The 11,876-nt window shown below is 39.1% G+C and overlaps 2 pseudogenes; one reads left to right on the top strand and one right to left on the bottom strand.

The window, feature by feature from the left end:
- Window positions 1-1,122: 1,122 nt before the first annotated feature.
- LOC131413934 (olfactory receptor 11A1-like) lies at window positions 1,123-2,056 on the top strand (annotated as a pseudogene).
- A 5,737-nt stretch (window positions 2,057-7,793) lies between these two features.
- LOC131413941 (olfactory receptor 1F1-like) lies at window positions 7,794-8,711 on the bottom strand (annotated as a pseudogene).
- Window positions 8,712-11,876: the final 3,165 nt, after the last annotated feature.

Below are 11,876 nucleotides of genomic sequence, written 5' to 3'. Positions count from 1 at the left end.
TCCCCTCTGGTCATAATCATTTGATGCATTCTCATGTCTCGATATAAACTCACACATTCCTATGGATAGCATATGAGATCTTCCTTGCAGGTACCAAGACCCATTTTCCAATCTCTAGAAGCTCAATTACACGTTTTTGCTTTCATGTATGTCTCTCTTGCCTGGAATGCTCTGCCCACTCCCCTGTCCTTTGCCCGGCCAACTCTTACCTGTCCGCCAAAACTTAGCCTACAAACTACCTTCTTCAGAGAGCCTTCCTTGACCTGGATTCTCACACACCTCTTCATCCCCAGTCTGGGTTTGTTCTCTCTCTGTTCCCACAGCGCCTACACTTTCCCAGACATTATCACTTATCACATTTACACTATAAAATCTTGAATAATTTGATGAAACTAGTATTTAAAGAAGACTATTTTGATAAGGGAGAGGGAAAGCTAGAGATTAGAAGGCTACACAGAAGGTAATTGTGCTAAGATAGTTGTGAAGAGGTTGTGAGATTACAGGTAGGATAGTGAGAAGGGAATATATAAGAATTTTCCAAGGAAACATTGGGGAGATTTAAATGATTGAGGGATGAGGACTGAGAGAAGGTGTTAAGATAAAGATGACTGTGATACAGTAAGCTTGAGAATCAAGGTAGAATATTCAAAGCACTTATAGTGGAGTTGGTTGTGGTTGGGGAAGATACAAGAGTTTGTTTTTGATCATGCTGGTTTTAAGCTGATGATGGGACATGTCTAGAAGGCATGAGGATATTACATGGTTGTTCATGAGGAAGGCTATATCACTGGTCATACAGATTAGAATGGTGGAACTTATTATATCATAGAGATACCAGATTGAACTAACGGGGTTCAGGGCTCTGAAGACTGAAATTGTGAGTTCAGATAAACTCTCTCGAGCCTTGAAGATTATGCACAACTCAGGAATGCAGGGAAGGATAGGAGTTGGAGAAGGAGTTAGCATGTAAAAAGAGGGCAGATGAGGACATGTGTAAGTGACTCTTGTTTTGGAGACTCACTTTTATCGTTTTGTTTTAGCCCTACTTATCTGAAGCTTGGTGGAGAAGATATAGAGCTGCACTGAAATATATCCCTTAATCACTACCAGGTGGAAACTTGGATGATCAACATGGAAATTGGAAACCAAACTGTTACTGAATTTGTCCTCCTTGGTTTCTATGACATAGCTGAGCTGCATCTCCTTTTCTTTATTGTGTTCACTCTCATTTTCACCTCCATCATCATAGGGAATATGCTAATCATTGTGGCAGTGGTTAGCTCCCAGAGACTCCACACACCCATGTATTTCTTCCTAGCTAATATATCCTTACGGATATCCTTTATACCTCCACAGTAGTGCCAAAAATGTTTGAGGGCTTCTTGCAAGAGGCAGCCATCTCTGTGGCTGCTTGCTTGCTCCAGTTCTTTATCTTTGGGTCTCTAGCCACAGCTGAATGCTTCATGCTGGCTGTCATGGCATTTAATCACCACCTGGCAATCTGCTACCCGCTCCTGATGGGACCCAGATGGTGCTTGGGACTGGTGTCATAGCCTGGCTTTCTGCCTTCATGGTAGGTGGATTGATTGTGGCCCTGATGACCCGGTTGACATTCTGTGGCCCCAACCACATTGACCACTTTTACTGTGACTTCATGCCTTTGATGGGCCTGGCCTGCTCAGATCCCAGCATAGCCCAGATGACAACATTCACTCTCTCTGTGGTCTGCCTCACTGTTCCCTTTGGACTGATTCTGACATCTTATGCCCGGATTGTGGTAGCTGTGCTGAGAGTTCCTACTGGGGGCAGTAGGAGAAAAGATTTCTCCACATGCTCCTCCCACTTAGCTGTAGTGTCCACATTCTATGGAACTCTCATCGTCTTGTACCTTGCACCCTCTGCTGTCCACTCCCAGCTCCTCTTGAAGGTCTTTGTCCTGCTCTACACTGTGGTCACCCCTCTCTTCAATCCTGCGATCTACACCCTGAGGAATAAAGAAGTTCATCAGGCACTAAGGAGGCTTCTCTACATTAAGCAAACAGAGACACTAGACTGAAGGAGGATGGTGGTGAACATTTTCTTGGGACTTTGCATATCTCCATTGGGATGTCAGCCAGGATTAGTTGGGGAGGAATAACTTTGTTCTATTCTGATGCTTCCCTCTGTGAAATGTTCTATAGTTACTCTAAAAATGAGGATGGTAGAGCAACAATTTTCAAATGCTAACTTAAAAACTTACTTTTATCTTTTATTATTTCTTTATTAAATAGGCTATGGATATTTAATATAAGAAATAGATATACAAAAATAGCAACGCAAAACAAACCTAGAAATATTGGGCACTTGTATTGTGTGTGTGTATATGTATATATATACTTCTTGGTTCATGGAAGTTTGTAATCTGACTTTCCACTGAATATTATGTCTTGAATATCTTTCTATTTCAACAAGTACGTACTTGTTTATTCTTCTGGTATTTTTAGTATGGCTAAACATGATTTGTTAAAATGATCTTCTATTGTGGGATTTTTAGTTGTATTCAATTCTTTCACCATATAAACATAGTTTACATCCAGATTTTCCTATAATAAATTCTTAGGAGTTGAATTGCCAGGTCTAAGAATATGTATATTAAAAAAATTTTAAGCTAAATGTATTTTGTTTATTTATTTTTAACTTCTGTATTGTAGAAAATTTCAAACATACACAAAATAGAGGGAATACATAAACCCCAAGTGGCTGTCATTCAGCTTCAATATCAACATTTGCCAATCCTGTTTCAATTACCTATAGCCCCTTGTTTTCTGGAAAATTTTAGAGCAAATTCCAAATGTTGTGTAAATATTGTCATGTGTAAGTATGTATACCATAGGCAAGTATTTAGCATGCCTTCTGATTGATAAAAACATTTTTAAAAAACATGCCGACCTTGCCATTATGATTCTTTAGACCTCTATCAATATTTCCTCGATGTCATCTAATACATAAGCTATGTTCAAATTTCTCCAATTATCTTTAAGAAAATTCTTAAAATTAGGATTCAAACAGGGTTCACATGATGTATCTTGTTATGTTTCTTAGTGCCTTATTTCAGGGTAGTCCTCTTCCCCTCTTTTTTTCACACCATTAATCTATTGGAGAAATCTGGCTATCTGTCCTGTAGAATGTCCCGTATTCTAAATTAGACTTATTGCTTACTTATGATTTCATTTAACTTCTATTCCTATATCTTGTCTTTTATATAAACTTGTTTTGTGTTGGTCTCAACCTATCGATATCGATGCTGTAACTTAGAATGCCTAGGGGCACTCACCTAGGTTGGTACTACTTGTGGTTAGCCCCCACAGACATTTCTCTGACTGAAGCCAATGTTGTGGCTGGACTGGCCCTTGTGGTTCTTATTGATTGCAAGACACACCTCAGCAACAGCCATTAGGAAACTTTGAAAAAATAAGGTTTATTACTCATGGGTCCTGGAGGGTACATGGCATGCCTAGGGCCACACAGAGAAGTCTTAGGTAGAGAGAGAGAGAGAGAACGTGGACCTGGGGCTCTCCCTTTACTGGGGTTGAGGGTGAGGTGCCTGGGGTTTTGGGGTTTCACTCTTTGTTGGTGAATTTAAAACTTAATAGCATGAATTAAAGAGTGAGAAGGGAAGAGCAGGATCACTTACGTGGTCTGTTATCTAGGTCACCCAGGACTTTGTAAAAGGGGAACTTCATGAGTGGGATGACCTGGCTCTTTATCTAGTTGTGTACTTGGAAATATGTTTGGAGATGGATGTTTTTGGAATGAATGCCTTGGCAATCAAAAACATAATGTCAGGCACTTACATTGCAATCAAAAAAGCTAGTTGTCAAGCACTTACACTACAAAACTCATATTGAGATAAAAGCTCGATTGGGTCTTGGTTAACTTTTTAGCAGAATATCCCAAAGTTGCTGTATTATTTCTATTACATCATCTCATGAGGTACACAATGTTTGCTTGTCCCACTTTTAGTGATGCTGTTTATGTTATTGACCAGTGGGCTCAGGTGGCATCAGTCTGATCCATGTATTATTCTGTTCCCAATCAACCTTTCAACTAATATTTTTAGCATTTATGATGAAAGTTGATGATTAACGCCTCAAGTTATTTAATTCTTTGAACATATTTTCTTTTAACGTTTTAAATATATTTGCAAATTGTGGTTGTAAAATCTTTGTCTGTAGATTCCTACATTTGGGCCACATCAAGTTCGGTTTTTATTGACCTCCCATTTTTTGGAATATTGATCAGATTTTTCCATCTCTTTGTATGACTAAAAATTGTTTTGACTGAATACAGGTCATTGCAGAAACTCTGAATTCTGTTATCTTCATCAGAAGAATATATATATTTTTTTCCAGCAGACATTTCAAGTCATGAAATATTATCTTGAACTTGAGTAGGTTTGGTTTTATGCTTTGGTAGTATGGATTTGTGGAAAGTCCAAGGTGTTTTACAAGCCTCCCTAGCATAACACGACTCCTCCTCCAAATTCTCTCTTCCTCGTAGGCATAGTCAGGCATTGGCTTTAGTCTGTGTTAGGCCAGGTCTAAAGCAGGTCTTACTCAAGGATGTGGTTTTTACTGGACTTTAACTTTGACGTGTTGATGACAAGGGTATTAATGAAGTGTTCACGGGATTTCCCCACTTTAGCAGTGCCAGAACAGCACACTCTTGGCACTGCTCTTCCCCAAGCCCTGCTCAACTTCTAACGTCTGTTTCATTTTAGTCCTATAGCAGCTTCTCTCTGATAAGTCTCAAATGGTCTTTCCCTTTACGTGGACAATCTGACTATCAGTCACAGCTCACAGACCGCTCCTCTGCTTCAAATGTATCTTTGGGTCTATTCTACACAGAGATATCTCGCCTCTCTGATACCCTATCCTACAACTTTCAGTTGCTTCAGGTACCCCAAACTCTGATTTCTCCTTTCTCAGATCAGTGGGATTGCCCATGTGTTGATTCTCAACCTCAGGAGTTCCCTAGCTGAAATGCAAAACTCGCCTGCAAATATGGAGGGCAAGGAGAGACTGAAGAAAGAGACAGACACTCCAGATTGGTAGGTGGCAGTTTTAATAAGCGAGGGAACTTACATACAAGGCTTGTCTTGGGTGGCCACAAGATGAATAGATAGCCGCACCTGCCTGCCAGAATATTAAAAATTTACATGTAGGCCTTAACGAGGTTGAGTAATATACATAGTCCAGATGGTCTCAACAACATATTACTCTCTCAAGGCTGCATCCTTGAAACAACTCCTAATGTGGGAATGATGGACCGAACATACATTCCAAGGATAGAAGAGGGGGTACGGAGCCTCCAATTGCCTGGGTCCAGCTTGCAGGTCAACCAGTGAACACTTCCTTTCAATGACCTCCCCCAGCATTATGGTTCTCTGCCTGCACTTCATGTCTTTGAGCCATAGTTAAGAAATTATCTTCAGGTGGAGAGCTGGGTGATTGTGTGGCTCACCTTGTGAGCTTTCCTCTTTCAGAGATCACAATCTTGTATACCTGCCTGAAAAACTGACCCATACATTTTGTCCTATTTTATAGTTATTTATGATGGGAGGATAGTCCAGCACCAGTTAGTCCATCATGGCCAGAAGTAGAAGTGTTTCATATTTTGGAATATGGTTTTATTATGCTAAATATCTTATTAAAGTGTTATTATAAGAAATTATGCACCTAAATCTAAGTTTTTCATTGGTGAACGCTGATCATCCTCTTTAGCGCCTCTCACAATGCCTTCTTTATGGTAGTTGCTCAATACATACTTTCAGAATTGGATTAAATTACATTGAATGACAATGAGAAAAATGTGGTGGGAAGAATTGTGGTGGTGGCGACATCTGACAGGCATGAGAAGTGCTTAGTGATGGTTATTGTAAAGTCCTTCTTCCAAAATCCCAGGTCACAACTGTGGATATTTATAATTGCTATCTAAAGAAGCAAGATGCCCAGGTATATATATATATATATATATAATTATATATATATATATAATTATATATATTATAATAATATATAATATAATTTTAATATAAATTTAATATAATATTAATATATAATAATAATATATAATATTAAATATATTATATATATATATAATTATATAGATATATATATATATATGTGTCTGTGTGTGTGTGTATATATATATATAATTCAAGTGCCCACTCCAGAAAGGGAGTTTTTGGAATCCTTCTCACAGGGGAAATTATCTGTATCCTTATGCTTTCCCTCATCTCTGTCTGTTATTACCAGGCCAGTTAAATTTGAGCTTTGGCTCCTGTTCTCGAGAATCCTGTAATATATCCTCTAATGAGGCACTGCATGAACTTTGTATTACATCTTAAAACTGCTACTGATGCCCTGGTTTATTGTTACCATGACGATTCCTGACGCCTTATTGGATTTTTGACCTCTGTTGCTCACCTCTACCACACACCGAGGCTGGGTCCCCTTAGATACACTATTGTTAGTAGCATCCAGTATTCAGCTGAAGGATGGACATTCAGAGAATGAGAAATATATTTGTATTCACCAGCTCCTGGGGAATGGGAAAGACTGCTTGTAGTACCAGAGGATATATCAACTTGGATTATCCAGTCAATAATCATTCAATTGAAACTAATTTTCTGAAGAAGTGCTATAAGAAGTCATTAGATTAGAATTGGAAAGAAAGTATTAACTTCTAGATGATCCCAGCAGAATGCAGGAGCTGAACACAGGTCAGATGCAGATGCTGAACCGAGAATGCAGTCTAAGAATCTCCGGGGAGCTCTATCTAATCCGTGCATCTAGTTGTTACTCTGAATAGAATGTATCATCAGGTGTTTAATCAAACCCTATAATGCACAATGTACAATAAGATTAACTATAGGTGGTGGTTCAAATAAACACAATACACAGTTTCTGATTTGACATATATATGGTTTGTATAGAAATACAAGCTGGACATACAGTGACAGAACATGTAAGAGTGCATTCTCTTTATAATACAATGCAAAAAATTCTCTGCATCACTCTTTGACAATCTGTATCTGAAAGAAGAATCCACTCATTGTGTTATACATGGAACATTTTATTTTTACAGAGCAAAATTAATAAATAAATTTGATATAGAAAATATACTTTTGTTCTATTACAAAACAAAGAGTATTCAAAAAATTCTCCTACTTTCAGCTATCTTCCAATTTTCAGCCATAGCCCAGAACTTCCCCAGAAACTCACAAACATGGTAGAAATATACAAATATATAAAATATTCTGAAAAATGCGAGATTAAAAGGGGAAAAATCATGTACAACAAGTTTCTACTCGCTTAATAATGATGAGGTTACTGGTGGTTTGATGAGGATAGTGTTGAAGGTGGTAATTTGTATGGTGACTTTGATGATAACAAAGATGATATTGGCTATAATAAAGATGGTAGTGAGGATTTTCATTATTAAATCAGTGACAGAAATGGAAATGGTGTTCACAACGGTGATAGTGATGGCAATAGATGAGCAGATTGAATATTTGTGTTAGAAGGCAAGTTAAACAATAGCTAATCTAATCCACCCTTAGGTATATATATCAAAATCCCCATCTAGGCTGTGACCTAGAGTCTAGTTGTCCAGATTTCCATTTAGTTTTCTTTCCAATAGATCATGTAATGCTCTGTGACAGCCTTGGTGTTAACTGACTCACTATGCAAATGTGGTGGTGAAGTAGGGAGTGACTTTTTTCCCAAAGTGCTTGTTGAAGGGGATTATCCCTAATCCCAAAAGCTCTCTATGCCCAGAACCCTTTTTAATGAACTCGTCACATCCTTATTTCTCAGACTATAAATAAAAGGGTTGAGAGTGGGAGTTACCAGGGTATACATGACAGCAGCAACCAGCTCCCCAGAGGAGTGAGAAGTTGATGGGGGCTTCAGGTAGGCGGCAAAGACTGTGCTGTAGAAGAGGATGACCATGGAGAGGTGGGAGCTGCATGTGACCAGGGCTTTCTTTTTCCCTTGTGCTGATGGAATCCTAGCTACAGCATGGGAAATATGGGTATAAGAGCTTATGATGCAGAGGAGAGGGCTGATTCCTAAAAGTCCTGTCAGAGCCATCATCAGGTCCTCATTGAGGTGGGCATCAGAGCAAGAAAGCCATAAGAATGGGTCAAAAAAGTGAGGAATCTCTTGATTAGTATAGAAGGACAGTCAGGATAGCAAAATGGTTTGGATCAGAGTTGGAGTGGGCCACTCCCCATGACCCACCCACTAGCAGCCCACAACTGCAAGGAGTCATTAGCAGTGGATAGTGCAGAGGATGGTAGATGGCAGTGTAGCAGTCGATAGCCATGGAAGTCAAAGCAGATTGTCCATATTAGCAAAAACAGCAAAGAAGTATAAGTGAGCCAGACATCCAGAGAAAGAGATGGATCTATTGCTGGTCCACAAATCCTCCAGTATCTTGGGGGCTGTGGTAGAAGTAAAGCTGAGATCTACCAGGGAGAGCTGGCTGAGGAAGAAGTACATGAGAGTGTGGAGGCAGATGTCAGCACCAATAGCCAGTAGAAATAGCAAGTTCCCTAAGAGGCTCAGCAAGTAGAGGGCCAGGAAGAAACCAAAGAGGAACTACCATTTCCCTGGGTTACTGGACAGCCCTGAGAGGACAAAGTCCAGGTTCTTGCTGCAGTTCATTTTTGGACTAGCTATGCTGCAAGAGAGGAATCAGCATGAAGAGGATTAACTCTCTGTCAGGGACTGAGTGGATAGTAACTGGAGCCTGTCTCTAGGCAGTGGGTTTCCCTTATACCATCAGTGTGAGGAATGGATAAAAAACTAAAATAGCAATGGGAGGGACAAGAGTTAGACTCCATAAAGGATGGTAAAAGTAAGGAGGCACAAAGATGAGAGAGTTAGGGGAACAGAGGCTTGTTGAAGTTCGTGAAGTGTAAAAGAGTTCTCTTAATTAAATTTTGTACATGTTATGGGATGGTAGAACTACTTGCTTTTGACTCTGTTTTCATCACAAGATCATGAATCTTTGAAGGCAGAGACTTCATCTCAGTACTTAGCTTAGTGCTTGGCACATAGTAGGAGCTCAAAAATTGTTCCCAACCATCTACACAGTCAGTACTCTAGTTCAAGGTATAGTTGATTGACCAGAGTACTACTATCCTCCTAACTGGTTTAACATGGGTCTTGTCCCTTCCAATGTTCACACAGCGGCAAGAGTTATTTTTTAAAAAATGAATATCTGATCATGTCACTTCCTTGTTTAAAAATAGGTTATGAGCGGCTGGCCTGGTGGCATAGTGGTTAAGTGTGTGCGCTCGGCTGCGGTGGCCCGGGGTGCCCATGCACCACTTGTCAAGCCATGCTATGGGAGCGTCCCACATAAAATAGAGGATGATGGGCGCAAATGATAGCCCAGGGCCAGGATTCCTTAGCAAAAAGAGGAGGATTGGCAGATGTTATCTCAGGGCTGATCTTCCTCACAAAAAATAAATAAATAAAAACTAAATAAATAAATAAAAATGGGTTTCTGAAAAACCATTCCTCTCATGAAAAATACAAAAGTCCCTCAAAGCTCAATATGTTTTGACCTCAAGGTGTCTCACCAGCCTCATCTTGCACCACAGTCTACTCATTCTCTGCTCCATAGCAACACTGGATACATTTCACTCCCTCACATGCACCATCTTCCTTTCCTTCACTCTGAGTCAGCGGTTGCTCATTCTTCTAACCTCAGATCTATTGGTGGCATTCCTAGGAAAGTCTTCCTTTGCCTCGAACTAAGGCAACCCTTCCCTTTACATACTGTCATAGCGCCTTGGTAAGTTACCACTGTTGTAATATGGAGGATGTAATCACATTTATTTTTTAAAAAACAGTTTTTTGGTTATGTAGTTAATGATGGTCTCCTTCACAAGGCTATGAGGTACGTCATGGCAGAGATTGAATCTGTTTTTCCTCTGCAGAGTATCTCCAGTAGTTCACATACAAAGAAAAGTAAGTATTTGTCAGAAAATGAATAAATTAATTAACGGAGAGTGAAGCCAGGAGAGCACAATATGCTGTCCTCTCCAAGTAGTCCTCTTCCTTTTCAACATTTCAAGAATGAAACTTATTTTCTCCAAAATATTTTCCTGGTAACATCGGTTGGAAACATTGATTTATCCATTTCTTTCATCCCTCAAGTTTAGACTAAAGGTTGTAACTTTTATCCTACAAAATGTCACTCATTTCAGTCCCTTTCTCATCTTTTTAATAGTTATCCTCTTTGGACTTTCTCTAATCAACTCACTCTCAGCTTATTTCATCAGCAGCTTAACTGGCTTTATTGACTCCACCCTCTGGTTACTATGATTCATGTTGGAAGCACTTAACAGAAACTGTAGGACTTTCCGCTTTGGGCCTGACGCTCTGTTATTTACATTCCTCTAACATCTTGTTTCCCATTGCATCACGTAGATACATCTGTGCCTGGTTATCAAGAACTCCATCTGTATCCACCTACCTATGAAACAGCATTTCCCACTACTCACCAGAATTCAGTCTCCTCTCTCCTAGGGCTGATCACCTCATAGTTTGACAAATGTTCTCATTTCCACCTTTACACACTTATTACCATTAACTTTAACCCCCACACCTCTCCTGGTGTCTTTCCTTATTTACCCAAATCTTATTAGGCCTTCAGGGATCAGTTAAAATTTATCCAGGAAGCTATCCCTGAACATTCTTTCTCTCATTATTTTATATCTTCTGAAATATATAGATTGAATCATCTAGCCCTGACTAGGATACTGTATGAAGTTATTTTCTAAAAATTCTTGCATATAAATTTTATTTTTCAATTATATTATAAATTCCTGAGAGTAGGGATCATGCTTTCCTTTAAAAATATCTTTGTAGAACCAGCCAAAGAGCTGAGCACATGGTTGGTCCCAAGGATTATTGTTCAATAACTGCTCTCTAATAATGAAGACATTTATCTATTTCACATGTGTGGGAGGAGAGACAATGTCCTTTGTATTGACTACCGTGAAGAGATGAGCTATGTTACGCTCATCAGAAATAATCGATTACACCTGAATAAAGGATTCATTTGGATTTGCTAGTAGTGAGTTGTGTAAAGCAGATGATCTTCAACATCTTTTTTAGCTTGTAGAGTCTGTAATCAAAGTCTTATGATGGATCTTGTGATAGGCACAATTAAATTTTTTTTTTCCACTTATACACTCATTACCTCCTTGTTTCTAGCAACCTTTAAATATTCCAATATTATATTAATTGACTTAAGATAAAGAAACATAACATTTCCCCTCTTTATGCAAAGCAGTTTTGAATACTTCAGAACTGAGGTTCTCAACCTTTAGCATGCACAAGAGTCACCCAGTGGGCCAGTTAAGTTCCAAACTTCTGGGATCCACCTCAGAGATTCTGATTTAATAGGTCTCAGAATGAGAATTTGCCTCTTAACACGCTCTGACATCAGATGATGCGAATACCATTATCTGCTGAGTAGAATTCAAAACTGGAGTGTAATATATTCTTTTTTACATCTATTATTCTTTCTTTTTCCTCCTATTTCCCTTGCCCTATCCTTTTTATTGGGAACTGGAGGATTCACCTTCTTCTACAAGATCAAGGCTTTCCCTATTCTTTTATCTCTTCAGAACAACACCCGTTCAGCTCAGACAGAGCCATATCTCTCACATTTTCAAATTTTCTCTAAGACTGTGCCTTATTGATTGTCATTGAATACTCTCACTGCTATTATATTCACCTCCAGGTTATTCATCTGGAAAATATATGGTTCACATTAGATCTCAGGACAGGTGTGACTCAACACTGAAATCA

The sequence above is a fragment of the Diceros bicornis genome, chromosome 14 (assembly GCF_020826845.1).
Source record: "Diceros bicornis minor isolate mBicDic1 chromosome 14, mDicBic1.mat.cur, whole genome shotgun sequence".
In the NCBI taxonomy this organism is placed as follows: domain Eukaryota; kingdom Metazoa; phylum Chordata; class Mammalia; order Perissodactyla; family Rhinocerotidae; genus Diceros; species Diceros bicornis.
The sequence above is the reverse complement of the archived record's forward strand: the minus strand, read 5'-3'. Positions and strand labels throughout refer to the sequence as shown.